Genomic DNA, 25000 nt, shown 5'->3' with positions numbered 1-25000 from the left:
TTTTTAGCAGGGAAGTTTGGCCTGCAAGGATAACACATTGTGCACAATTTGTCAATCAAGCGGACAAAGCCTACTCAGTGTGACAAGCTCCCTGCAGGTTTTAGCATACACACCATTTGCCTAGCTCGGAGCAAGGACGTTGCTGCGTGAACCATCCAGACAGCAGAAAGCCAATTCAGAATGTCCATAAATGCAAATCTGCATGTTTCCACCTAGTTTTCAACAGCTTGTAAAGCGATGGTGCTAATCACTGGAGCTTCTGGTCAGGGTGTGAGCACCAACTTGTGGTGCCATCGCAGATAGGCCATAAGTCACTTTCCAAAATGTTTTCACTCAATGTTCCAGGCTGGTGAAATCGTCTTCCTGTTCCCGCTCAGATTACGGATACACTAGTATCCTTCAAACGACAGCTAAAACCCATCTCTTCCGAGTAAACCTGAACCCTGGTGAATATCCCTCTCTCTAAAGAAAATAAAACTCCTACTCCAGCACTAAATTCTCTGAGCACAAACAAGTTACTTGGAATAAATAGCACTTCTCCAATGCATTGCCTCGTCTTGTTGAATCGCTGAATACCTCCTCTATTGTAAGTCGCTTTGGACAAAAGTGTCTGCTAAATGTATGTTTCACGCGAACAGGGGCCCTTTCGCGTGTAAAGCGAATGTGATAACCACTACACTACGGATATCAATATGACAGTGCTGCTTCAAGTTTTTATTGTCTTTTTTAGAGAACTGTCTTGTTCTGTCTGAATCGCGAAGGGCCAGCAAACGCACTGGCCACCTGCTCATGCACAATACAAAGCTAAAAGAAATCAGATTCTATGCAACTTTGTGAGACCACGAGTGCAAGTAAACACTAAGTTAATTTCAAATTTTACCTCATACCGTTTTGTACAAAGTATGTTTTCATTGAACATCAGTGCTCAACAGAAGCCTGATTTGAAAAACTGTCATAAAAGCCAGATGATGTTTCCGCCCAGTTTCGAACTGGGGACCTTTCGCGTGTGAGGCGAACGTGATAACTACTACACTACAGAAATCGACTGAAACACACGAAGCAGATACCCTTTTTGCTTGGGTGCCTGTTGACAATCAGTCATGAGGTGACTCTTATTGCTAATATTTTCTTGCCAAAAGGACAGCGCTGTTTCTGCTCGGTTTCGAACCGAGGACCTTCGCGTGTTAGGCGAACGTGATGACCACTACACTACAAAAACCCCACAAGTGTTTTTAGCAGGGAAGTTTGGCCTGCAAGGATAACACAATGTGCACGATTTTGTCAATCAAGCCTACTCAGTGTGACAAGCTCCCTGCAGGTTTTAGCATACACACAATTTGCCTAGCTCGGAGCAAGGACGTTGTTGCGTGAACAGAAGCCTGATTTGACAACTGTCATAAAAGGTAGGTGATGCTTCCGCCCAGTTTCGAAACTGGGGACCTTTCGCGTGTAAGGCGAACGTGATAACCACTATACTACAGAAACCGACTGAAACACACGAAGCAGATACCCTTTTTTGCTTGGGTGCCTGTTGACAATCAGTCATGAGGTGACTCTTATTGATAATATTTTCTTGCCAAAAGGACAGCGCTGTTTCTGCTCGGTTTCGATCCGAGGACCTTTCGCGTGTTAGGCGAACGTGATGACCACTACACCACAGAAACCCCACAAGTGTTTTTAGCAGGGAAGTTTGGCCTGCAAGGATAACACAATGTGCACGATTTTGTCAATCAAGCGGACAAAGCCTACTCAGTGTGACAAGCTCCCTGCAGGTTTTAGCATACACACCATTTGCCTAGCTCGGAGCAAGGACGTTGTTGCGTCAACCATCCAGACAGCAGAAAGCCAATTCAGAATGTCCATAAATGCAAATCTGCATGTTTCCACCTAGTTTTCAACAGCTTGTAAAGCGATGGTGGTAATTACTGGAGCTTCTGGTCAGGGGTTGTGAGCACCAACTTGTGGTTGCCATCGCAGATAGGCCATAAGGTCACTTTCCAAAATGTTTTCACTCAATGTTCCAGGCTGGTGGAATCGTCTTCCTGTTCCCGCTCAGATTACGGATACACTGGTATCCTTCAAACGACAGCTAAAACCCATCTCTTCCGAGTAAACCTGAACCCTGGTGAATATCCCTCTCTCTAAAGAAAAAAAACTCCTACTCCAGCACTAAATTCTCTGAGCACAAACAAGTTACTTGGAATAAATAGCACTTCTCCAATGCATTGCCTCGTCTTGTTGAATCGCTGAATACCTCCTCTATTGTAAGTCGCTTTGGACAAAAGTGTCTGCTAAATGTATGTTTCACGCGAACAGGGGCCCTTTCGCGTGTAAAGCGAATGTGATAACCACTACACTACGGATATCAAAATGACAGTGCTGCTTCAAGTTTTTATTGTCTTTTTAGAGAACTGTCTTGTTCTGTCTGCATCGCGACAGGGCCAGCAAACGCACTGGCCCCCTGCTCATGCACAACACAAAGCTAAAAGAAATCAGATTCTATGCAACTTTGTGAGACCACGAGTGCAAGTAAACACTAAGTTAATTTCAAATTTTACCTCATACCGTTTTGTACAAAGTATGTTTTCATTGAACATCAGTGCTCAACAGAAGCCTGATTTGACAACTGTCATAAAAGCCAGATGATGTTTCCGCGCAGTTTCGAACTGGGGACCCTTTCGCAGTGTTAGGCGAACGTGATGACCACTACACTACAAAAACCCCACAAGTGTTTTTAGCAGGGAAGTTTGGCCTGCAAGGATAACACAATGTGCACGATTTTGTCAATCAAGCCTACTCAGTGTGACAAGCTCCCTGCAGGTTTTAGCATACACACCATTTTTCTAGCTCGGAGCAAGGACGTTGTTGCGTAACCATCCAGACAGCAGAAAGCCAATTCAGAATGTCCATAAATGCAAATCTGCATGTTTCCACCTAGTTTTCAACAGCTTGTAAAGCGATGGTGGTAATCACTGGAGCCTCTGGTCAGGGTGTGAGCACCAACTTGTGGTGCCATCGCAGATAGGCCATAAGTCACTTTCCAAAATGTTTTCACTCAATGTTCCAGGCTGGTGGAATCGTCTTTCTGTTCCCGCTCAGATTACGGATACACTGGTATCCTTCAAACGACAGCTAAAACCCATCTCTTCCGAGTAAACCTGAACCCTGGTGAATTTCCCTCTCTCTAAAGAAAATAAAACTCCTAGTCCAGCACTAAATTCTCTGAGCACAAACAAGTTACTTGGAATAAATAGCACTTCTCCAATGCAATGCCTCGTCTTGTTGAATCGCTGAATACCTCCTCTATTGTAAGTCGCTTTGGACGAAAGTGTCTGCTAAATGTATGTTTCCACCGCGAACAGGGGCCCTTTCGCGTGTAAAGCGAATGTGATAACCACTACACTACGGATATCAATATGACATTGCTGCTTCAAGTTTTTATTGTCTTTTTTAGAGAACTGTCTTGTTCTGTCTGCATTGCGAAGGGCCAGCAAACGCACTGGCCACCTGCTCATGCACAACACAAAGCTAAAAGAAATCAGATTCTATGCAACTTTGTGAGACCAAGAGTGCAAGTAAACACTAAGTTAAATTCAAATTTTACCTCATACCGTTTTGCACAAAGTATGTTTTCATTAAATGTCAGTGCTCAACAGAAGCCTGATTTGACAACTGTCATAAAAGCTAGGTGATGCTTCCGCCCAGTTTCGAACTGGGGACCTTTCGCGTGTAAAGCGAACGTGATAACCACTACACTACGGAAATCGACTGAAACACACGAAGCAGATACCCTTTTTGCTTGGGTGCCTGTTGACAATCAGTCATGACGTGACTCTTATTGCTAATATTTTCTTGCCAAAAGGACAGCGCTGTTTCTGCTCGGTTTCGAACCGAGGACCTTTCGCGTGTTAGGCGAACGTGATGACCACTACACTACAGAAACCCCACAAGTGTTTTCAACAGCTTGTAAAGCGATGGTGGTAATCACTGGAGCTTCTGGTCAGGGTGTGAGCACCAACTTGTGGTGCCATCGCAGATAGGCCATAAGTCACTTTCCAAAATGTTTTCACTCAATGTTCCAGGCTGGTGGAATGGCTCCTGTTCCGCTTCAGATTACGGATACACTGGTATCCTTCAAACGACAGCTAAAAACCATCTCTTCCGAGTAAACCTGAACCCTGGTGGAATATCCCTCTCTCTAAAGAAAATAAAACTTCTACTCCAGCACTAAATTCTCTGAGCACAAACAAGTTACTTGGAATAAATAGCACTTCTCCAATGCATTGCCTCGTCTTGTTGAATCGCTGAATACCTCCTCTATTGTAAGTCGCTTTGGACAAAAGTGTCTGCTAAATGTATGTTTCACGCCGAACAGGGGCCCTTTCGCGTGTAAAGCGAATGTGATAACCACTACACTACGGATATCAATATGACAGTGCTGCTTCAAGTTTTATTGTCTTTTTTAGAGAACTGTCTTGTTCTGGTCTGCATCGCGAAAGGGCCAGCAAACGCACTGGCCACCTGCTCATGCACAACACAAAGCTAAAAGAAATCAGATTCTATACAACTTGTGAGACCACGAGTGCAAGTAAACACTAAGTTAAATTCAAAATTTTACCTCATACCGTTTTGCACAAAGTATGTTTTCATTGAACGTCAGTGCTCAACAGAAGCCTGATTTGACAACTGTCATAAAAGCCAGGTGATGTTTCCGCCCAGTTTCGAACTGGGGACCTTTCACGGTGAGGCGAATGTTGATAACCACTACACTACGGAAACCGACTGAAACACACGAAGCAGATACCCTTTTTGCTTGGGTGCCTGTTGAAAATCAGTCATGTGGTGACTCTTATTGCTAATATTTTCTTGCCAAAAGGACAGCGCATGTTTCTGCTCGGTTTCGAACCGAGGACCTTCGCGTGTTAGGCGAACGTGATGACCACTACACTTACAGAAACCCCACAAGTGTTTTAGTAGGGAAGTTCGGCCTGCAAGGATAACACAATGTGCAAGATTTTGTCACATCAAGCGGCACAAAGCCTACTCAGTGTGACAAGCTCCCTGCAGGTTTAGCATACACACCATTTGCCTAGCTCGGAGCAAGGACGTTGTTGCGTGAACCATCCAGACAGCAGAGAAAGCCACTTCAGAATGTCCATAAATGCAAATCTGCATGTTTCCAACCTAGTTTTCCACAGCTTGTAAGCGATGGTGGTAACCACTGGAGCCTCTGGTCAGGGTGTGAGCACCAACTTGTGGTGCCATCGCAGATAGGCCATAAGTCACTCTCCAAAATGTTTTCACTCAATGTTCCAGGCTGGTGGAATCGTCTTTCTGTTCCCGCTCAGATTACGGATACACTGGTATCCTTCAAACGACAGCTAAAACCCATCTCTTCCGAGTAAACCTGAACCCTGGTGAATTTCCCTCTCTCTAAAGAAAATAAAACTCCTAGTCCAGCACTAAATTCTCTGAGCACAAACAAGTTACTTGGAATAAATAGCACTTTTCCAATGCATTGCCTCGTCTTGTTGAATCGCTGAATACCTCCTCTATTGTAAGTCGCTTTGGACAAAAGTGTCTGCTAAATGTATGTTTCACGCGAACAGGGGCCCTTTCGCCTGTAAAGCGAATGTGATAACCACTACACTACGGATATCAATATGACAGTGCTGCTTCAAGTTTTTATTGTCTTTTTTAGAGAACTGTCTTGTTCTGTCTGCATCGCGAAGGGCCAGCAAACGCACTGGCCACCTGCTCATGCACAACACAAAGCTAAAAGAAATTAGATTCTATGCAACTTTGTGAGACCACGAGTGCAAGTAAACACTAAGTTAAATTCAAATTTTACCTCATACCGTTTTGCACAAAGTATGTTTTCATTGAATGTCAGTGCTCAACAGAAGCCTGATTTGACCACTGTCATAAAAGGTAGGTGATGCTTCCGCCCAGTTTCGAACTGGGGACCTTTCGCGTGTAAGGCGAACGTGATAACCACTACACTACGGAAACCGACTGAAACACACGAAGCAGATACTCTTTTTGCTTGGGTGCCTGTTGACAATCAGTCATGAGGTGACTCTTATTGCTAATATTTTCTTGCCAAAAGGACAGCGCTGTTTCTGCTCGGTTTCGATCCAAGGACCTTTCGCGTGTTAGGCGAACGTGATGACCACTACACTACAGAAACCCCACAAGTATTTTTAGCAGGGAAGTTTGGCCTGTGTTGGACTCAAATGGTCCATTGCATGTTCAAAAATTGACGGAGATCTGAATTGAAAATTAACAAGTTTTATTTTGAATGCAGGAAGTTAGAGAGTACAATTTCTGCGCAGGAGAGATGTACTAATGTATCAGCCTCTCTGCCTTTATGCTGTCCTTCCGGCTTTTATACGTCTCTCACACACACACTTAGCAGCAGGCCTCCAGTAGTAGGAAGTTGGGTTCCTCTTTCTTGTACACACATTATCACTGTTAACCCTTTAAAAGAAGAAACCCTTTATGTTTGCATTTATTAGTAAATGTTTAGCAAAATCTAACAATAAAAAAAATGCTATCCTTCAATCCCTCTCTTGGCCTCTGAAAAGAGGCCACATCACTTTAATAAACATTTTAAAATCTTAGAATTCTTGGTCCAATATGTCCAGATAAGCTTGGGTCGAAAACCTCTATGAGGAAAGACACCCAAGCGGCCCCCTAGTTGGCTTATGGGCAGCCACCACATGTTCACCGGATACATCATATCAGACCATTAAGAAAGAAAAGTACTTAAAACGTAATAATAATAATAAAAAATAACATTCCCTACAAACCAGTGTGCTCAGGCTGGACTGGGCCGAAAACCCCTGTGGGGAAAGGCACCCAGTCGATCCCCTAATTGACGTTTGGGCAACCACAACATGTCAGCTGAGTCAATCACACTGAAATTATCTAGACTACAAACATTTCAATAATCAAAATTTAAATCTTAACACATTTTCAAACAGCAAATTTCTCAAACATCAATATCTAGAAAACATAACTTGTGATGAATCAGCATCTGCAAAGAAGCACAGTTATTGGGAAAAAACAATATTTATAAGTCATATTCCTCCTCCTTCTCATCATTATTTCCTGGAGATATCAGCAGAGGCATTGTGTAAGGGGGTGGAGCTCCATCTTTCTTTTCAATTGCTGCTATTATCACCCTGTTACACAATGTTCTGATACACGGCATGCTACAGCATCCACAGGTCACTATTATGGCCACAAATGTAGCTATAGAGATCAAAATTGATGTAAACATGGTTTTATATTTTCCAAACACACCGGTCAGCCAATCATCAACTGGGGTATTTACACCAGAGTGTTCTGCCATTGTTTTGGAAAGGGTTTTTAATCCTTCTAAAGCCCTTGTTACTGATCCGTCTGGGGCGGTATTATTGGTAATAAAAGTGCAGCAAAAATCTTGGAACATGGCACCCCTTTTCCGCTAATAGCATGTCTAGTGCTATTCTATTTTGTATTGCCATTAATGAGGTTGGAGCCAACTGTTCTGATAATCCTTCTACGGCATCTTGTGTCAGATTTGCCAATCTCATGACATTATAGTGCACATAATTTATTCTATCCACATTTTACTTGGGGTGACCGGGAATAGGGCTGAAATTATTGGGATATTCTCGAACCCGGCAGCAATTTGGTCTACTAGTTTGTATTCATCAGGGACTCCTCAAGGGATCCCTATTTAGTCTATATAGGTTCGACAATTAGTTGTTAGATCAAAGCTTCTCCCTCGTCTCGTGGCTGTAATTTGGTGTTTATGTCCAATCATTGTGACTAGTGCAGCTAACCTGACCATTGCACATATACCTTCTGTAGTTTTCCCTTTTATTCTTACAAACAATCTTTTCCCTCCACAATAATAATATAGTCCTCCCCGCGCCCAAGTTCCTATTATATCCCCTGCCTTGTTGATAATCTGTGTGCACCACAAAGGGTTAATATGCTTTCTCTAGTATATCCTCTGGGGTTAATTTGGTATAATCCATTTCTATCACAACCCTTCAACCTCTAATTTCTCTACTATGATCTCTGATTGGGGGTCCTATAGTCGTTGTCTTGTTTCTATCTATTACATTGACCTTATCTAAAAACTCAACTTCTATGATTCCCAGGGGGTCAGTTCCTGATATCTCGACTCCTAATAGTATATGGAGAAACTTAGGCGGATTGTTTTTCCCAGCATAATGGGTCTCATCTAAGGGGTATCCTGTCCACTCCCTTATGGACATAGTTATAGGGTTCTGGGTAGCACTATAATCCCTTTGTATTTTCAGTTTTCTCCACTCGTTTTTAAAATTCCCTAACCATGTTTGGTTTGGTGTCCATTTCCCTGTGTACCCCACTACTTGATCCCACCCTCTACACCACTTATTATCCGCTTTACCCATCGTGTTACACCATGCGTTCATAGTCTGATCAAAACAAACATATACGTCATATCCTCGCCACGAACTATTGTGTCCCCCACAGTCAATTACCTGACATAGATCAAATGTGTAAGATGTTGTCTCTCCCTTTACATATTCTATGGACAGCCCTCCATAATACTTGGAACACCTCTTTTCTTTCCCTAGGGATCTTTTTACTCTGGTTGGTTTTACAGTTGAGGTTTCATTGCTGTTGTGACTTTTTCCTACTCCTAGAATTGTCCCCACTATTATCAGTGTTAATATCCCCACTATCCCCAATAGTTTCCAGTTTTCCCACAACTTGACCCTCATGTTTTATTGATGCTGGTTTTTCTTATTATTCAATTCTGGTCCTCCCTTTATATTATTTTTCACAGTGTTATCGTGTTAACAGCAAGTACTATATAATCAATATCAAAGCTACATTAAAAAATAACAAGCACAGTAAACTTATTCTAACGTATAAACTGAAATGGTTATATTCTGGCCTTTAAATGTCTTTTCAATAATGTGGAGAACTCTATAGAATTCCAACTTGTCCAAACCACACCCCAGCCGGGGTATTGACAATCTGGTGGTGTAATTTGTCACACCACGTTCTCATGCAGATTAGACTGCTCTCAAAGTCCTCATATGTGGGTAGGTCTCTGGCAAACGTTTTTTGTGATCAGGTGGAAAACTATTATGTCTGCCTCGTAAGCTATAGCACAGTCACCTTTTGTTTTTCTCTGGGCCTTTACCTTGTCAACACTATATCTTTTTCTGAATTTTTCGCTATGCCCGCTCCAAATGCACAGTCTGCACTGACACAATGGGCTATGGCTTCTCCTTTAGGGGCTGTGAATAAATCCCCAGTTTTATGGACCACCTGTAAAGTTTGTAGGTTACTTTGTGATGGATGAAAATTGTTAACGTGTGTACGTGTTTGTGTGTCACCTCCTTTTGTGGTACCCTCACTCCCTCCTGTACCTCCTGTGGTATCCTCCAATGATCTGGACTGTGGGTCCGCCGGACAGCACTTAATTTGAGCAGACCAGCGAGGCTCTTTCCATTTACGCCTGTAGATTCTCAATCTCACCCAGTCCCAAGTTCGGTCAGGTAGGGGTGCTGGATATTCGTGTCCCCTAAAATCAGTTGGTAACATTTTGTCAAAAGATTCAATTAGAGCAGTCAATTTGTCATAATAGATTTTGTGTGATAACGGTTGTACTGGTTGCAATTGAAGTGGGGTCCTTCATGACATCAAAGCCAGTGGAAGAGCAGCTAACCATGTCAATTTAGTCTGTGCACAGATTTTAGCCAATTTGTTTTTCAATGTTAGATTCAACCGCTCAACCTTGTGACTGTGGGTGATAGACTGCCCCGAAATGGTGTACTAAACCCAATGCCTTTTCAACATCAGCCAGATGTTCATTTTTGAAGTGTGAGCAGTTGTCAGATCTGACCCGGCTCGGAAAACCATGACGTGGGATGTAATGGTTTATCAGACATTTAATGACAGCAGTGCTGTCTTCCATGCCCACCAGGAAGGCCTCTGGCCATCTTGTATATGCATCAATCATAACAAGCAAGTATTGTTTACCATTTACCCTTTCAATCATGTCAGTGAAATCAATTATAACTTCATTCCCAGGGCCATTTGCCAATGGGAACTATCCCTGAGATGGTTTCATAGTTGGTTTGACATTGTGCATCTGACAAATGTCACATGTCCTTATGTACCCAGAAATTAGGTGTGGCATAAAAGGATGCCACCATGATTGCAATGCTCGCGACATTTGCTTATCACCACAGTGTGCATGTGTGTGGGCTTCTTTCAACACGCTTGGGACTAGTGACGCTGGGAGCAAAGCTCTACCATCAGGTGCTGTCCAAAGCCCATCCTCGTGTCTGATTGCCCCTTTGTTTTTCCACACAGACTTTTCTTCAGGAGCAGCCATGTCTTGCTGCTTAGATAAGAATTCTCTCGAGAATTCTGGTAGGAGGGAAGTCACGTCTGGCTCAGATGTGACCACAAACTGACCTTTTATGTAGTCTGAGGCACGTTTTGCCGCCAAGTCTGCTGCTTCATTCCCTCTTGATATTAGGTCAGTTCCTTGAGAATGACCAGTGCACTTAATGAAAGCCACTTTGTTTGACAACATTATGTCTCAGAGAGCTCTCTTGCTTCTTTCTCATGAGTAATAGGCCGGCCAGAAGAAGTTGTGAATCCACATCTGATCCACACAGGCAGCTCCACGTGGGCTGTGGACACTGCATATGCAGAATCAGAGTAGATGTTGACAGACTGTCCTTTTGAGTGTCTCAATGCATTGATTAGGGCCAATAGTTCTGCTTTTTGTGCAGATTGTTTGCCAATTAGGGGTTCCAGATTGTATGGTGACCAATTGATCATATTGTAATTTAACCACAGCAAATCCTACTTTCAGAGTTCCATCATCTGCCCTGTGGCAGCTATCATCTGTAAACAGTGTTATTGGGTTGTCTGTTTCAGGAAGTGGGGAGTCATTCAGGCCCTCTCTAGCAACTGCTAATCTGTTGCTTAAGCGTCTGTTTTTAGCTAACTTCCTTTTCTCAAGCTACAGTTTCAAAATTCTTTTTTTCAGCTTTAACAACTCACTTCCTTCTTTGTCCGCTCTCTCTACTGCTTTGTCTATGAAATCTACTGCATACCTTTGCATTTAGTATCATCACTGCCTGATACCTCAGGAGACTGTTCCATGGCCTGGGTCACACCAGCTGGAGCTCCTTGTAACACTGCTGCCCTGAAAATTCTATTAGTAACAGCGTTAGACATTTGGTTTTCATCGCATGCTTTTTCCCACTCTTGACAGCATCTATTTATGTATGCTGCTCCATTTTCACCATCCCAATGTTTAAATTTCATGTTCTCTATTGACCACTAACTGCTTCGGCTGCTGGCTTAAAGTTGGGTTTTACGGGGGTGAGTGATCTTAGTATAGTCTCTGTATGGTGGGGGCAGTGGGCGTTGCTATCTGATCAGTCTTCGCCTCAGCTTCCTATCTCTTACTCAGTTTAGCTTCAGCTTCTTTGCTGTTCACTTCCCTTTTCTTTGATTTTAGCACAGCTGCTGCAAGTGTGTCTCTAGACCATCTTCTCAAAATCACATCTAACTGTTTTTCTTTCTTTGCATGGGCTCGCTTGTGCAACATCCCTACTTCCTCTTTTCAGTGTCTGAAAACAGCTTCTTGTGCTCTTTTCTCTTTTATTCCCACTTTCTGAAACAGAGACCTCTTTTTGTACATACAATCAGTGCTATAATGTTCAATCATTTCGCGCGTACATTCTCCCAGTTCTTTTATCTGTTTTTCCTATCTTTTTTATCAGTTTGTGCCAATAAGATATCTACCATTTTATCCCATTGTTGTCTTAGTGGAGGACAATCATATTCCTCACATTCTCTATCGAATTCTCGTTCCATTTTTTTTGAATTTTTTATTTATTTTTTATTTTATTTAATTTTTTTATTTATTTACTTTTTTATCTGTATCCCTACACTCTCACTATTTCTCAATTCACTAAACCTGCTATCCTTGAGAAATTTACTTGAAGATGTCAGATGTCAGGATAAGAGGGATCTTCAAGGGTCTGCCTCTCTCAGGGAAAAAGGACTTCTGAATACCGATGTATTCTTAAGTACCGATGTACTTTTAAGTACCGATGTACTTTTACCCTGTTAAATACCGATGTATTTACCCTGATAGTTTACCTGAAAATGTCAAATTCTCGTCAGAATAAGAGGGATCTTCAGGGGTTTTGCCTTCTCAGGGAAAGGACTTTAAATACCAATGTATTTTAAATACCGATGTATTTACCCTGATAATTGGAAATATGAGTGACTTTGTCAAGACAAACAATTTCCAATTTATTTGCCTATTTAGGAAACAGGACTTCTCTTTAAATCCTAGTGATTTACCCTAATTGCCTATTTAGGGAACAGGACTTCTCCGTAAATCCTAATGATTCACCCTAACTTTATCACAATTCATTCTTCTCTTTTTTTTTATTTTTATTTAATTTTTTTTATATGTAGTCTGTAACCTCCTGCATGCATCAAATGTATCAAATTAATGAACAACGTATTTACCGATGCCAAAAGCCATTTATTTAGAATGTTCAATAGCAGAATTTTAGAAAAAGGTTTCTGCTTACCTTTCTTTTAGAGAGGCGCCTCTGGATTTGGCATCAGAAATAAACGTTCATCTATTTGACAGTCTCCAGTCAATCACGTCGTCGGGTCACCAATTGTTGGACTCAAATGGTCCATTGCATGTTCAAAAATTGACGGAGATCTGAATTGAAAATTAACAAGTTTTATTTTGAATGCAGGAAGTTAGAGAGTAAGATTTCTGCGCAGGAGAGATGTACTAATGTATCAGCCTCTCTGCCTTTATGCTGTCCTTCCGGCTTTTATACGTCTCTCACACACACACTTAGCAGCAGACCTCCAGTAGTAGGAAGTTGGGTTCCTCTTTCTTGTACACACATTATCACTGTTAACCCTTTAAAAGAAGAAACCCTTTATGTTTGCATTTATTAGTAAATGTTTAGCAAAATCTAACAATAAAAAAAATGCTATCCTTCACCTGCAAGGATAACACAATGTGCACGATTTTGTCAATCAAGCGGACAAAGCCTACTCAGTGTGACAAGCTCCCTGCAGGTTTTAGCATACACACCATTTGCCTAGCTCGGAGCAAGGACGTTGTTGCGTGAACCATCCAGACAGCAGAAAGCCAATTCAGAATGTCATAAATGCAAATCTGCATGTTTCCACCTAGTTTTCAACAGCTTGTAAAGCGATGGTGGTAATCAGCTGGAGCTTTCTGGTGAGGGTGTGAGCACCAACTTGTGGTGCCATCGCAGATAGGCCATAAGTCACTTTCCAAAATGTTTTCACTCAATGTTCCAGGCTGGTGGAATCGTCTTCCTGTTCCCGCTCAGATTACGGATACACTGGTATCCTTCAAACGACAGCTAAAACCCATCTCTTCCGAGTAAACCTGAACCCTGGTGAATTTCCCTCTCTCTAAAGAAAATAAAACTCCTACTCCAGCACTAAATTCTCTGAGCACAAACAAGTTACTTGGAATAAATAGCACTTCTCCAATGCATTGCCTCGTCTTGTTGAATCGCTGAATACCTCCTCTATTGTAAGTCGCTTTGGACAAAAGTGTCTGCTAAATGTATGTTTCACGCGAACAGGGGCCCTTTCGCGTGTAAAGCGAATGTGATAACCACTACACTACGGATATCAATATGACAGTGCTGCTTCAAGTTTTTATTGTCTTTTTTAGAGAACTGTCTTGTTCTGTCTGCATCGCGAAGGGCCAGCAAACGCACTGGCCACCTGCTCATGCACAACACAAAGCTAAAAGAAATCAGATTCTATGCAAGTTTGTGAGACCACGAGTGCAAGTAAACACTAAGTTAAATTCAAATTTTACCTCATACCGTTTTGCACAAAGTATGTTTTCATTGAACGTCAGTGCTCAACCGAAGCCTGATTTGACAACTGTCATAAAAGCTAGGAGATGCTTCCGCCCAGTTTCAAACTGGGGACCTTTCGCGTGTAAGGCGAACGTGATAACCACCACACTACGGAAACCGACTGAAACACACAAAGCAGATACCCTTTTTGCTTGGGTGCCTGTTGACAATCAGTCATGAGGTGACTCTTATTGCTAATATTTTCTTGCCAAAAGGACAGCGCTGTTTCTGCTCGGTTTTGAACCGAGGACCTTTCGCGTATTAGGCGAACGTGATGACCACTACACTACAGAAACCCAACAAGTGTTTTTAGCAGGGAAGTTTGGCCTGCAAGGATAACACAATGTGCACGATTTTGTCAATCAAGCGGACAGCCTACTCAGTGTGACAAGCTCCCTGCAGGTTTAGCATACACACCATTTGCCTAGCTCGGAGCAAGGACGTTGTTGCGTGAACCATCCAGACAGCAGAAAGCCAATTCAGAATGTCCATAAATGCAAATCTGCATGTTTCCACCTAGTTTTCAACAGCTTGTAAAGCGATGGTGGTAATCACTGGAGCTTCTGGTCAGGGTGTGAGCACCAACTTGTGGTGCCATCGCAGATAGGCCATAAGTCACTTTCCAAAATGTTTTCACTCAATGTTCCAGGCTGGTGGAATCGTCTTCCTGTTCCCGCTCAGATTACGGATACACTGGTATCCTTCAAACGACAGCTAAAACCCATCTCTTCCGAGTAAACCTGAACCCTGGTGAATATCCCTCTCTCTAAAGAAAATAAAACTCCTACTCCAGCACTAAATTCTCTGAGCACAAACAAGTTACTTGAAATAAATAGCACTTCTCCAATGCATTGCCTCGTCTTGTTGAATCGCTGAATACCTCCTCTATTGTAAGTCGCTTTGGACAAAAGTGTCTGTTAAATGTATGTTTCACGCGAACAGGGGCCCTTTCGCGTGTAAAGCGAATGTGATAACCACTACACTACGGATATCAATATGACAGTGCTGCTTCAGGTTTTTATTGTCTTTTTTAGAGAACTGTCTTGTTCTGTCTGCATCGCGAAGGGCCAGCAAACGCACTGGCCACCTGCTCATGCACAACACAAAGCTAAAAGAAATCAGATTTTATGCAAGTTTGTGAGACCACGAGTGCAAGTAAACACTAAGTTAAATTCAAATTTTACCTCATACCGTTTTGCACAAAGTATGTTTTCATTGAACGTCAGTGCTCAACAGAAGCCTGATTTGACAACTGTCATAAAAGCCAGATGATGTTTCCGCCCAGTTTCGAACTGGGGACCTTTCGCGTGTGAGGCGAACGTGATAACCACTACACTACGGAAACCAACTGAAACACACGAAGCAGATACCCTTTTTGGTTGGGTGCCTGTAGACATTCAGTCTTGAGGTGACTCTTATTGCTATTATTTTCTTGCCAAAAGGACAGCGCTGTTTCTGCTCGGTTTCGAACCGAGGACCTTTCGCGTGTTAGGCGAACGTGATGACCACTACACTACAGAAACCCCACAAGTGGTTTTAGCAGGGAAGTTTGGCCTGCAAGGATAACACAATGTGCACGATTTTGTCTATCAAGCGGACAAAGCCTACTTAGTGTGACAAGCTCCTGCAGGTTTTAGCATACACACCATTTGCCTAGCTCGGAGCAAGGACGTTGTTGCGTGAACCATCCAGACAGCAGAAAGCCAATTCAGAATGTCCATAAATGCAAATCTGCATGTTTCCACCTAGTTTTCAACAGCTTGTAAAGCGATGGTGGTAATCACTGGAGCTTCTGGTCAGGGTGTGAGCACCAACTTGTGGTGCCATCGCAGATAGGCCATAAGTCACTTTCCAAAATGTTTTCACTCAATGTTCCAGGCTGGTGGAATCGTCTTTCTGTTCCCGCTCAGATTACGGATACACTGGTATCCTTCAAACGACAGCTAAAACCCATCTCTTCTGAGTAAACCTGAACCCTGGTGAATTTCCCTCTCTCTAAAGAAAATAAAACTCCTAGTCCAGCACTAAATTCTCTGAGCACAAACAAGTTACTTGGAATAAATAGCACTTCTCCAATGCAATTCCTCATCTTGTTGAATCGCTGAATACCTCCTCTATTGTAAGTCGCTTTGGACAAAAGTGTCTGCTAAATGTATGTTTCACGCGAACAGGGGCCCTTTCGCGTATAAAGCGAATGTGATAACCACTACACTACGGATATCAATATGACAGTGCTGCTTCAAGTTTTTATTGTCTTTTTTAGAGAACTGTCTTGTTCTGTCTGCATCGCGAAGGGCCAGCAAACGCACTGGCCACCTGCTCATGCACAACACAAAGCTAAAAGAAATCAGATTCTATGCAACTTTGTGAGACCACGAGTGCAAGTAAACACTAAGTTAAATTCAAATTTTACCTCATACCGTTTTGCACAAAGTATGTTTTCATTGAACGTCAGTGCTCAACAGAAGCCTGATTTGACAACTGTCATAAAAGCCAGGTGATGCTTCCGCCCAGTTTCGAACTGGGGACCTTTCGCGTGTAAGGCGAACGTGATAACCACTACACTACGGAAACCAACTGAAACACACGAAGCAGATACCCTTTTTGCTTGGGTGCCTGTTGACAATCAGTCATTAGGTGACTCTTATTGCTAATATTTTCTTGCCAAAAGGACAGCGCTGTTTCTGCTCGGTTTCGAACCAAGGACCTTTCGCGTGTTAGGCGAACGTGATGACCACTACACTACAGAAACTCCACAAGTGTCTTTAGCAGGGAAGTCTGGCCTGCACGGATAACACAATGTGCACGCTTTTGTCAATCAAGCGGACAAAGCCCTACTCAGTGTGACAAGCTCCCTGCAGGTTTAGCATACACACATTTGGCCTAGCTCGGAGCAAAGGACGTTGCTGCTGTGAACCATCCAGACAGCAGAAAGCCCAATTCAGAATGTCCATAAATGCAAATCTGCATGTTTCACCTAGTTTTCAACAGCTTGTAAAGCGATGGTGTAATCACTGGAACTTCTGGTCAGGGTGTGAGCACCAACTTGTGGTGCCATCGCAGATAGCAATAAGTCACTTCCAAAATGTTTTTTTCACTCAATGTTCCAGGCTGGTGGAATCGTCTTCCTGTTCCCGCTCAGATTACGGAATACACTGGTATCCTTCAAATGACAGCTAAAACCATCTCTTCCGAGTGAACCTGAACCCTGGTGAATATCCCTCTCCTAAAGAAAATAAAACTCCTACTCCAGCACTAAATTCTCTGAGCACAAACAAGTTACTTGGAATAAATAGCACTTCTCCAATGCATTGCCTCGTCTTGTTGAATCGCTGAATACCTCCTCTATTGTAAGTCGCTTTGGACAAAAGTGTCTGCTAAATGTATGTTTCACGCGAACAGGGGTCCTTTCGCGTGTAAAGCGAATGTGATAACCACTACACTACGGATATCAATATGACAGTGCTGCTTCAAGTTTTTATTGTCTTTTTTAGAGAACTGTCTTGTTCTGTCTGCATCGCGAAGGGCCAGCAAACGCACTGGCCACCTGCTCATGCACAACACAAAGCTAAAAGAAATCAGATTCGTCTGTGAAAACATCGTCTTCCTGTTCCCGCTCAGATTACGGATACACTGGTATCCTTCAAACGACAGCTAAAACCCATCTCTTCCGAGTAAACCTGAACCCTGGTGAATATCCCTCTCTCTAAAGAAAATAAAACTCCTACTCCAGCACTAAATTCTCTGAGCACAAACAAGTTACTTGGAATAAATAGCACTTCTCCAATGCATTGCCTCGTCTTGTTGAATCGCTGAATACCTCCTCTATTGTAAGTCGCTTTGGACAAAAGTGTCTGCTAAATGTATGTTTCACGCGAACAGGGGCCCTTTCGCGTGTAAAGCGAATGTGATAACCACTACACTACGGATATCAATATGACAGTGCTGCTTCAAGTTTTTATTGTCTTTTTTAGAGAACTGTCTTGTTCTGTCTGCATCGCGAAGGGCCAGCAAACGCACTGGCCACCTGCTCATGCACACAAAAGCTAAAAGAAATCAGATTCAATGCAAGTTTGTGAGACCACGAGTGCAAGTAAACACTAAGTTAAATTCAAATTTTACCTCATACCGTTTTGCACAAAGTATGTTTTCATTGAACGTCAGTGCTCAACAGAAGCCTGATTTGACAACTGTCATAAAAGCTAGGTGATGCTTCCGCCCAGTTTCGAACTGGGGACCTTTCGCGTGTAAGGCGAACGTGATAACCACTACACTACGGAAACCGACTGAAACACACGAAGCAGATACCCTTTTTGCTTGGGTGCCTGTTGACAATCAGTCATGAGGTGACTCTTATTGCTAATATTTTCTTGCCAAAAGGACAGCGCTGTTTCTGCTCGGTTTCGAACCTAGGACCTTTCGCGTGTTAGGCGAACGTGATGACCACTACACTACAGAAACCCCACAAGTATTTTAGCAGGGAAGTTTGGCTTGCAAGGATAACACAATGTGCACGATTTTGTCAATAAAGCGGACAAAGCCTACTCAGCGTGAAAAGCTCCCTGCAGGTTTTAGCATACACACCATTTGCCTAGCTCGGAGCAAGGACGTTGTTGCGTGAACCATCCAGACAGCAGAAAGCCAATTCAGAATGTCCATAAATGCAAATCTGCATGTTTCCACCTAGTTTTCAACAGCTTGTAAAGCGATGGTGGTAATCACTGGAGCTTCTGGTCAGGGTGTGAGCACCAACTTGTGGTGCCATCGCAGATAGGCCATAAGTCACTTTCCAAAATGTTTTCACTCAATGTTCCAGGCTGGTGGAATCGTCTTCCTGTTCCCTCTCAGATTACGGATACACTGGTATCCTTCAAATGACAGCTAAAACCCATCTCTTCCGAGTGAACCTGAACCCTGGTGAATATCCCTCTCTCTAAAGAAAATAAAACTCCTACTCCAGCACTAAATTCTCTGAGCACAAACAAGTTACTTGGAATAAATAGCACTTCTCCAATGCATTGCCTCGTCTTGTTGAATCGCTGAATACCTCCTCTATTGTAAGTCGCTTTGGACAAAAGTGTCTGCTAAATGTATGTTTCACGCGAACAGGGGCCCTTTCGCGTGTAAAGCGAATGTGATAACTACTACACTACGGATATCAATATGACAGTGCTGCTTCAAGTTTTTATTGTCTTTTTTAGAGAACTGTCTTGTTCTGTCTGCATCGCGAAGGGCCAGCAAACGCACTGGCCACCTGCTCATGCACACAAAAGCTAAAAGAATCAGATTCAATGCAAGTTTGTGAGACCACGAGTGCAAGTAAACACTAAGTTAAATTCAAATTTTACCTCATACCGTTTTGCACAAAGTATGTTTTCATTGAACGTCAGTGCTCAACAGAAGCCTGATTTGACAACTGTCATAAAAGCCAGGTGATGTTTCCGCCCAGTTTCGAACTGGGGACCTTTCACGTGTGAGGCGAACGTGATAACCACTACACTACGGAAACCGACTGAAACACACGAAGCAGATACCCTTTTTGCTTGGGTGCCTGTTGACAATTAGTCATTAGGTGACTCTTATTGCTAATATTTTCTTGCCAAAAGGACATCGCTGTTTCTGCTCGGTTTCGAACCGAGGACCTTTCGCGTGTTAGGCGAACGTGATGACCACTACACTACAGAAACTCCACAAGTGTTTTTAGCAGGGAAGTTTGGCCTGCACGGATAACACAATGTGCACGATTTTGTCAATCAAGCGGACAAAGCCTACTCAGTGTGACAAGCTCCCTGCAGGTTTTAGCATACACACCATTTGCCTAGCTCGGAGCAAGGACGTTGTTGCGTGAACCATCCAGACAGCAGAAAGCCAATTCAGAATGTCCATAAATGCAAATCTGCATGTTTCCACCTAGTTTTCAACAGCTTGTAAAGCGATGGTGGTAATCACTGGAACTTCTGGTCAGGGTGTGAGCACCAACTTGTGGTGCCATCGCAGATAGGCCATAAGTCACTTTCCAAAATGTTTTCACTCAATGTTCCAGGCTGGTGGAATCGTCTTCCTGTTCCCGCTCAGATTACGGATACACTGGTATCCTTCAAATTACAGCTAAAACCCATCTCTTCCGAGTGAACCTGAACCCTGGTGAATATCCCTCTCTCTAAAGAAAATAAAACTCCTACTCCAGCACTAAATTCTCTGAGCACAAACAAGTTACTTGGAATAAATAGCACTTCTCCAATGCATTGCCTCGTCTTGTTGAATCGCTGAATACCTCCTCTATTGTAAGTCGCTTTGGACAAAAGTGTCTGCTAAATGTATGTTTCACGCGAACAGGGGCCCTTTCGCGTGTAAAGCGAATGTGATAACCACTACACTACGGATATCAATATGACAGTGCTGCTTCAAGTTTTTATTGTCTTTTTTAGAGAACTGTCTTGTTCTGTCTGCATCGCGAAGGGCCAGCAAACGCACTGGCCACCTGCTCATGCACAACACAACGCTAAAAGAAATCAGATTCTATGCAAGTTTGTGAGACCACGAGTGCAAGTAAACACTAAGTTAAATTCAAATTTTACCTCATACCGTTTTGCACAAAGTATGTTTTCATTGAACGTCAGTGCTCAACAGAAGCCTGATTTGACAACTGTCATAAAAGCTAGGTGATGCTTCCGCCCAGTTTCGAACTGGGGACCTTTCGCGTGTAAGGCGAACGTGATAACCACTACACTACGGAAACCGACTGAAACACACGAAGCAGATACCCTTTTGCTTGGGTGCCTGTTGACAATCAGTCATGAGGTGACTCTTATTGCTAATATTTTCTTGCCAAAAGGACAGCGCTGTTTCTGCTCGGTTTCGAACCGAGGACCTTTCGCGTGTTAGGCGAACGTGATGACCACTACACTACAGAAACCCCACAATATTTTAGCAGGGAAGTTTGGCTTGCAAGGATAACACAATGTGCACGATTTTGTCAATAAAGCGGACAAAGCCTACTCAGTGTGACAAGCTCCCTGCAGGTTTTAGCATACACACCATTTGCCTAGCTCGGAGCAAGGACGTTGTTGCGTGAACCATCCAGACAGCAGAAAGCCAATTCAGAATGTCCATAAATGCAAATCTGCATGTTTCCACCTAGCTTTAAACAGCTTGTAAAAGCGATGGTGGTAATCACTGGAGCCTCTGTTTTTTTTTTTTTTTTTTTTTCTTTATTTTATATCAAAAATTAAAAACAATTACATTCAGGTAATAATACATGTACATTATATAAAGCCATTTGAACATATATATTCCCACATAAAAAGTCTTTTTCAAATACATCAATCTTGTCATTCGTGTTACAATAATAGAAAAGAGCATTAAGCAGTACAGACATTTTTCTTTTAAAAAATTTACACACAGATATTTTGCAATTTTTTTGTTTAACAGCATTCCTTCTATTCCATATCACAATTCTTGCAACTGTTAAAAGGAAATTTATGAACCTTGTATTTTTACCTTCTGTTTTACAACCAAATAAAAATAATGTTTCCCATTCCTCATCAACAACCTGTTTTTCAATCCCCATTTCATTTATCATTTCTTTAATTTTTCCAATAAAACATTTTAACTCTTTGCATTTGAAAAACAAATGTAGTATACCTTCATCTTCTTCATTACAAACTTTTTATCTTGCATCATTTGCCAAACCTATTTTACACAATCTCATTTCACTTAATAAACAGTTTTGCCTTAAAATGTAATCAAAATTCTCTAAAATTGGACTTTTCCACCAAGCTCTCAGATTTTGCCATATTTCCTTTGTTTCTATATTGGGATATAATCTTTTCCAGTACTCTTCTGCTTTGTGTGTAACAAACACATCTTTACATAAGCATTGATAAAACATCTTCAGTATACCATCTTTGAAAGCATATTGATTTTCTTTAAAGTTAATCACCCTTCCTTCATCGCTGTGCATATCCAAATTATTTTCTATCATTTCTTTCCATTCTTTTGGTATATTGTTTTTCAAGTTATTCAATTGATTTTCAATAACTCCTTTAGTTTCGTTTTCATAGTTTTCTATTATTGCATCTTTTATTACTTGCACCTGTACATAACCAGGTATCACTTCATATAAGATATCTTTAATTTGCTTTATTCCTGCATAATACCATTTCTTATAAAAAATAGTGTAATTCCCTTTTTTAATGTAATCATTTAAAAACAGCGGTTGCTTTAAAATCTCTTCTTTACTAAATGTACAATCAATATGCTTTCTAAAATCTCCCCATGCCTTGATAACTTCTTTATAGAATTCTGGAATCCCATTCATCATATTCTCTTTGGGCTTCATCCATAATATATATTTTTGCATTTCCCCACATTTATTTAAAAAATATGTCATCGCATCTTTCCATACGTGTTTTTCTTCTTTCCAGTATTTATTTACAGTTTTTATTCGTATGCTTTTCATTCTGATAAGTGGATCGATTAAACCTAACCCCCCTTCTTCTACTTTACCAATTATGGTATCATAAGCTATCTTGGAAGGTTTCCCGTCCCATATAAAATCTAAAACAATAGCTTTTATCTTCTTATAAACACTCATTGGCAAACTCACTGTACCTAAAACATACCACATTTTTGATAAAAATAAGGAATTTAAAACTAAAACTTTCCCCTTTAAAAACAAACCTCTTAATTTCCAGAAATGTAATCTTTTTTCCATTCCTTTTAAAACTTCCTCCCACACTAAATCCCTTGTTTCATTTTCATTTTCACCAACCCTTATACCTAAAATCTTCATATTGGTTTTCTCCTCTTTAAATTTGATTTTTTCTGGTAAAACCTTTGTTTTTCCTATTCTCATGTATTTCGTTTTTTCCTTATTAATTTTTGCTCCTGTTCCTTTACAATATCTGTTTAAAATTTCCTCTGCTTTCTCAATACTTTTAATATCTTTTACTATTAAAGTTGTATCATCAGCATATTGAAATATTTTTTGTTCTAACTCTGTTCCTTTTATACATAATCCTCGTATTTGCTTTTCATTATCATTTGCTAATCCCAATGTTTCAGATACAAGTGTGTATAGTAGTGCTGACATTGGACACCCTTGTCTTATCGATCTTGTTACTTTAAAATCTTTAGTTAAAAAACCATTTACTTTTATACAGCTTGTTATATCTGTATATAAACATTTTATCCATTGTAAATATCTTTTTCCAAAACCAAATCTCTCCATTACATTCATCATATATTTGTGTTCCACTCTATCAAAAGCTTTTTCCAAATCTACACTAATTATATATCCTGTTTCTTTTTCCTCTCTCTTATACCAGATTATATCTCTTATATTGTTTATGACATCCGTTATGTCTCTTTTTAGAACCGCATATGCTTGATTTGTTTGGATTATGTTTGGTACAACTACTTTCAATCTGTTAGCTAAGACTTTCGCTAAAATTTTATAGTCTGTGTTCAACATACTTAAGGGTCTATAATTTTTTTAATCTTCCTTGTCTCCATTTCTTTTATAAATCATTTTAACCATTCCTTTTTTCATACTATTAGTTAACTCCCCTTTTTCATAAATATCACTGTATATTATATTTAAAATAGGACTTAAAACATTTTTAAAAACTTTATAAAACTCAACTGGTAGTCCATCTATTCCTGGACTTTTCCCATTTCTCAACTGATCAATAGCTGTTTCTATTTCTAAATCTGTTATCTCACTCTCGCACATTTCCTCGTCCTCTTTATTTATTTTTACTGTTATTTTTTCTAATAAGAAATTTTCATCATTTAAAACTACTCCATTTTCTGTAAATAATTCCTTATAAAATCGTCTAGTTTCCTTTAAAATTCCCTCTTTGTCCTCTACAGTTTTCCCATCTTGTGTTTTTATACATTTGATTATAGCTGCTCTCTGTCTTGTTGTTTCTAATTCATAAAAGTATTTTGTACTTCTTTCTCCTTCTACAATGTCTTTAGCTCTGCTTCTAATAATTACTCCCTTACACTTTTCTTCTTCGATTTTCTTCAGCTTTTCCTGTAATTCTATTATTTTGTCAACATTTATCCCATTTACTTTACTCATTTCTTCATCCCATTCTTTTCTAATTTGATTTTCCTTGAATTTTTTTGCCTTTTGTCTTTTTTCTGATATATTTATTGAGTATTCTTTTATTCTATTTTTCAGATTATCCCACCATAAACTTGTTTCTGTTTCAAACATTTCATCATTCACACTATTGATTATTATATTTTCTATTTCCATTTTATACATTTCTATTTTGAACAACTCAGTGTTGAGTATCCACACTCCTGCTCCTTTTTCAATCTCATTAAAATTCATCGTTATCCATATAAAATCGTGATCACTCTCACTATAGGTTTTGTATAAAACTTTGTTAACATATTGTACTTCTTTCTTCTTACATAAAAACAAGTCAATTCTACTTTGCTTTAAAATCCTATTTACAGTTTGTCTTCTTGAATATTCTCTTTTCACACTATTTTGCTCTCTCCATACATCTACCAAATCACATTTCCTCATTAAATTCTGTAGTTCATTCCTTCCTCTGTCTGTTCTAAAATCCATTGAGTCATCTATATCTATTCTTTGCATGGCAACATTAAAATCTCCTAAAATAAATATGTTTTCATTCTTATCTATTAACTTATCTATTTCCTTATAAAAGTTATATTTCCCCTTTTCCTCATTTGGTGCATGTATGTTGCATACTCTAAAACTTTTCCCACTATACATAACTTTTACAATTATAATTCTTCCATTTGTGTCTTTATAGTCTAATTTTACTTTTTCAAAAATCCCTTTTTTTATCAAAATTGCTACCCCTCTTTTCTTTTCTATATCTCCATTACTAAATATTTCCCCATTCCACAATTTTCTCATTTCATTTTTAATCTCATCTTCCCACTTTGTCTCTTGTAAACATAATATATCACACTTTTTTGTCAAACACGTTAATCTTTCAAACTTTTCACATTTTGACAATCCTCTTACATTCAGTGATACCACA

The 25000-nt window shown here is 40.6% G+C and overlaps 21 non-coding genes across 21 annotated transcripts; all 21 read right to left on the bottom strand.

Annotated features, from left to right (window-relative positions):
• Window positions 1–969: 969 nt before the first annotated feature.
• trnav-cac (transfer RNA valine (anticodon CAC)) lies at window positions 970–1042 on the bottom strand. The gene has a single exon. It is a non-coding gene; the product is annotated as a tRNA-Val (tRNA).
• Window positions 1043–1147: 105 nt separating this feature from the next.
• Window positions 1148–1219, bottom strand: trnav-aac (transfer RNA valine (anticodon AAC)). The gene has a single exon. It is a non-coding gene; the product is annotated as a tRNA-Val (tRNA).
• Window positions 1220–1411: 192 nt separating this feature from the next.
• Window positions 1412–1485, bottom strand: trnav-uac (transfer RNA valine (anticodon UAC)). The gene has a single exon. It is a non-coding gene; the product is annotated as a tRNA-Val (tRNA).
• A 106-nt stretch (window positions 1486–1591) lies between these two features.
• Window positions 1592–1664, bottom strand: trnav-aac (transfer RNA valine (anticodon AAC)). The gene has a single exon. It is a non-coding gene; the product is annotated as a tRNA-Val (tRNA).
• A 2028-nt stretch (window positions 1665–3692) lies between these two features.
• On the bottom strand, window positions 3693–3765 carry trnav-uac (transfer RNA valine (anticodon UAC)). Its single transcript has one exon. It is a non-coding gene; the product is annotated as a tRNA-Val (tRNA).
• Window positions 3766–3870: 105 nt separating this feature from the next.
• On the bottom strand, window positions 3871–3943 carry trnav-aac (transfer RNA valine (anticodon AAC)). The gene has a single exon. It is a non-coding gene; the product is annotated as a tRNA-Val (tRNA).
• Window positions 3944–4885: 942 nt separating this feature from the next.
• Window positions 4886–4958, bottom strand: trnav-aac (transfer RNA valine (anticodon AAC)). The gene has a single exon. It is a non-coding gene; the product is annotated as a tRNA-Val (tRNA).
• A 981-nt stretch (window positions 4959–5939) lies between these two features.
• Window positions 5940–6012, bottom strand: trnav-uac (transfer RNA valine (anticodon UAC)). The gene has a single exon. It is a non-coding gene; the product is annotated as a tRNA-Val (tRNA).
• Window positions 6013–6117: 105 nt separating this feature from the next.
• On the bottom strand, window positions 6118–6190 carry trnav-aac (transfer RNA valine (anticodon AAC)). Its single transcript has one exon. It is a non-coding gene; the product is annotated as a tRNA-Val (tRNA).
• Window positions 6191–14009: 7819 nt separating this feature from the next.
• On the bottom strand, window positions 14010–14082 carry trnav-uac (transfer RNA valine (anticodon UAC)). Its single transcript has one exon. It is a non-coding gene; the product is annotated as a tRNA-Val (tRNA).
• Window positions 14083–14187: 105 nt separating this feature from the next.
• Window positions 14188–14260, bottom strand: trnai-aau (transfer RNA isoleucine (anticodon AAU)). Its single transcript has one exon. It is a non-coding gene; the product is annotated as a tRNA-Ile (tRNA).
• Window positions 14261–15236: 976 nt separating this feature from the next.
• trnav-cac (transfer RNA valine (anticodon CAC)) lies at window positions 15237–15309 on the bottom strand. The gene has a single exon. It is a non-coding gene; the product is annotated as a tRNA-Val (tRNA).
• Window positions 15310–15414: 105 nt separating this feature from the next.
• Window positions 15415–15487, bottom strand: trnav-aac (transfer RNA valine (anticodon AAC)). Its single transcript has one exon. It is a non-coding gene; the product is annotated as a tRNA-Val (tRNA).
• Window positions 15488–16465: 978 nt separating this feature from the next.
• trnav-uac (transfer RNA valine (anticodon UAC)) lies at window positions 16466–16538 on the bottom strand. The gene has a single exon. It is a non-coding gene; the product is annotated as a tRNA-Val (tRNA).
• A 105-nt stretch (window positions 16539–16643) lies between these two features.
• On the bottom strand, window positions 16644–16716 carry trnav-aac (transfer RNA valine (anticodon AAC)). The gene has a single exon. It is a non-coding gene; the product is annotated as a tRNA-Val (tRNA).
• Window positions 16717–18174: 1458 nt separating this feature from the next.
• On the bottom strand, window positions 18175–18247 carry trnav-uac (transfer RNA valine (anticodon UAC)). Its single transcript has one exon. It is a non-coding gene; the product is annotated as a tRNA-Val (tRNA).
• A 105-nt stretch (window positions 18248–18352) lies between these two features.
• Window positions 18353–18425, bottom strand: trnav-aac (transfer RNA valine (anticodon AAC)). Its single transcript has one exon. It is a non-coding gene; the product is annotated as a tRNA-Val (tRNA).
• A 975-nt stretch (window positions 18426–19400) lies between these two features.
• trnav-cac (transfer RNA valine (anticodon CAC)) lies at window positions 19401–19473 on the bottom strand. Its single transcript has one exon. It is a non-coding gene; the product is annotated as a tRNA-Val (tRNA).
• A 105-nt stretch (window positions 19474–19578) lies between these two features.
• Window positions 19579–19651, bottom strand: trnav-aac (transfer RNA valine (anticodon AAC)). Its single transcript has one exon. It is a non-coding gene; the product is annotated as a tRNA-Val (tRNA).
• A 979-nt stretch (window positions 19652–20630) lies between these two features.
• Window positions 20631–20703, bottom strand: trnav-uac (transfer RNA valine (anticodon UAC)). Its single transcript has one exon. It is a non-coding gene; the product is annotated as a tRNA-Val (tRNA).
• A 104-nt stretch (window positions 20704–20807) lies between these two features.
• On the bottom strand, window positions 20808–20880 carry trnav-aac (transfer RNA valine (anticodon AAC)). Its single transcript has one exon. It is a non-coding gene; the product is annotated as a tRNA-Val (tRNA).
• Between the last annotated feature and the right edge of the window lie 4120 nt (window positions 20881–25000).

The sequence above is a fragment of the Danio aesculapii genome, chromosome 23, assembly GCF_903798145.1.
Source record: "Danio aesculapii chromosome 23, fDanAes4.1, whole genome shotgun sequence".
NCBI classification, from domain to species: domain Eukaryota; kingdom Metazoa; phylum Chordata; class Actinopteri; order Cypriniformes; family Danionidae; genus Danio; species Danio aesculapii.
Note: the sequence above shows the minus strand (reverse complement) of the source record. Positions and strands in the feature narration are given on the sequence as shown.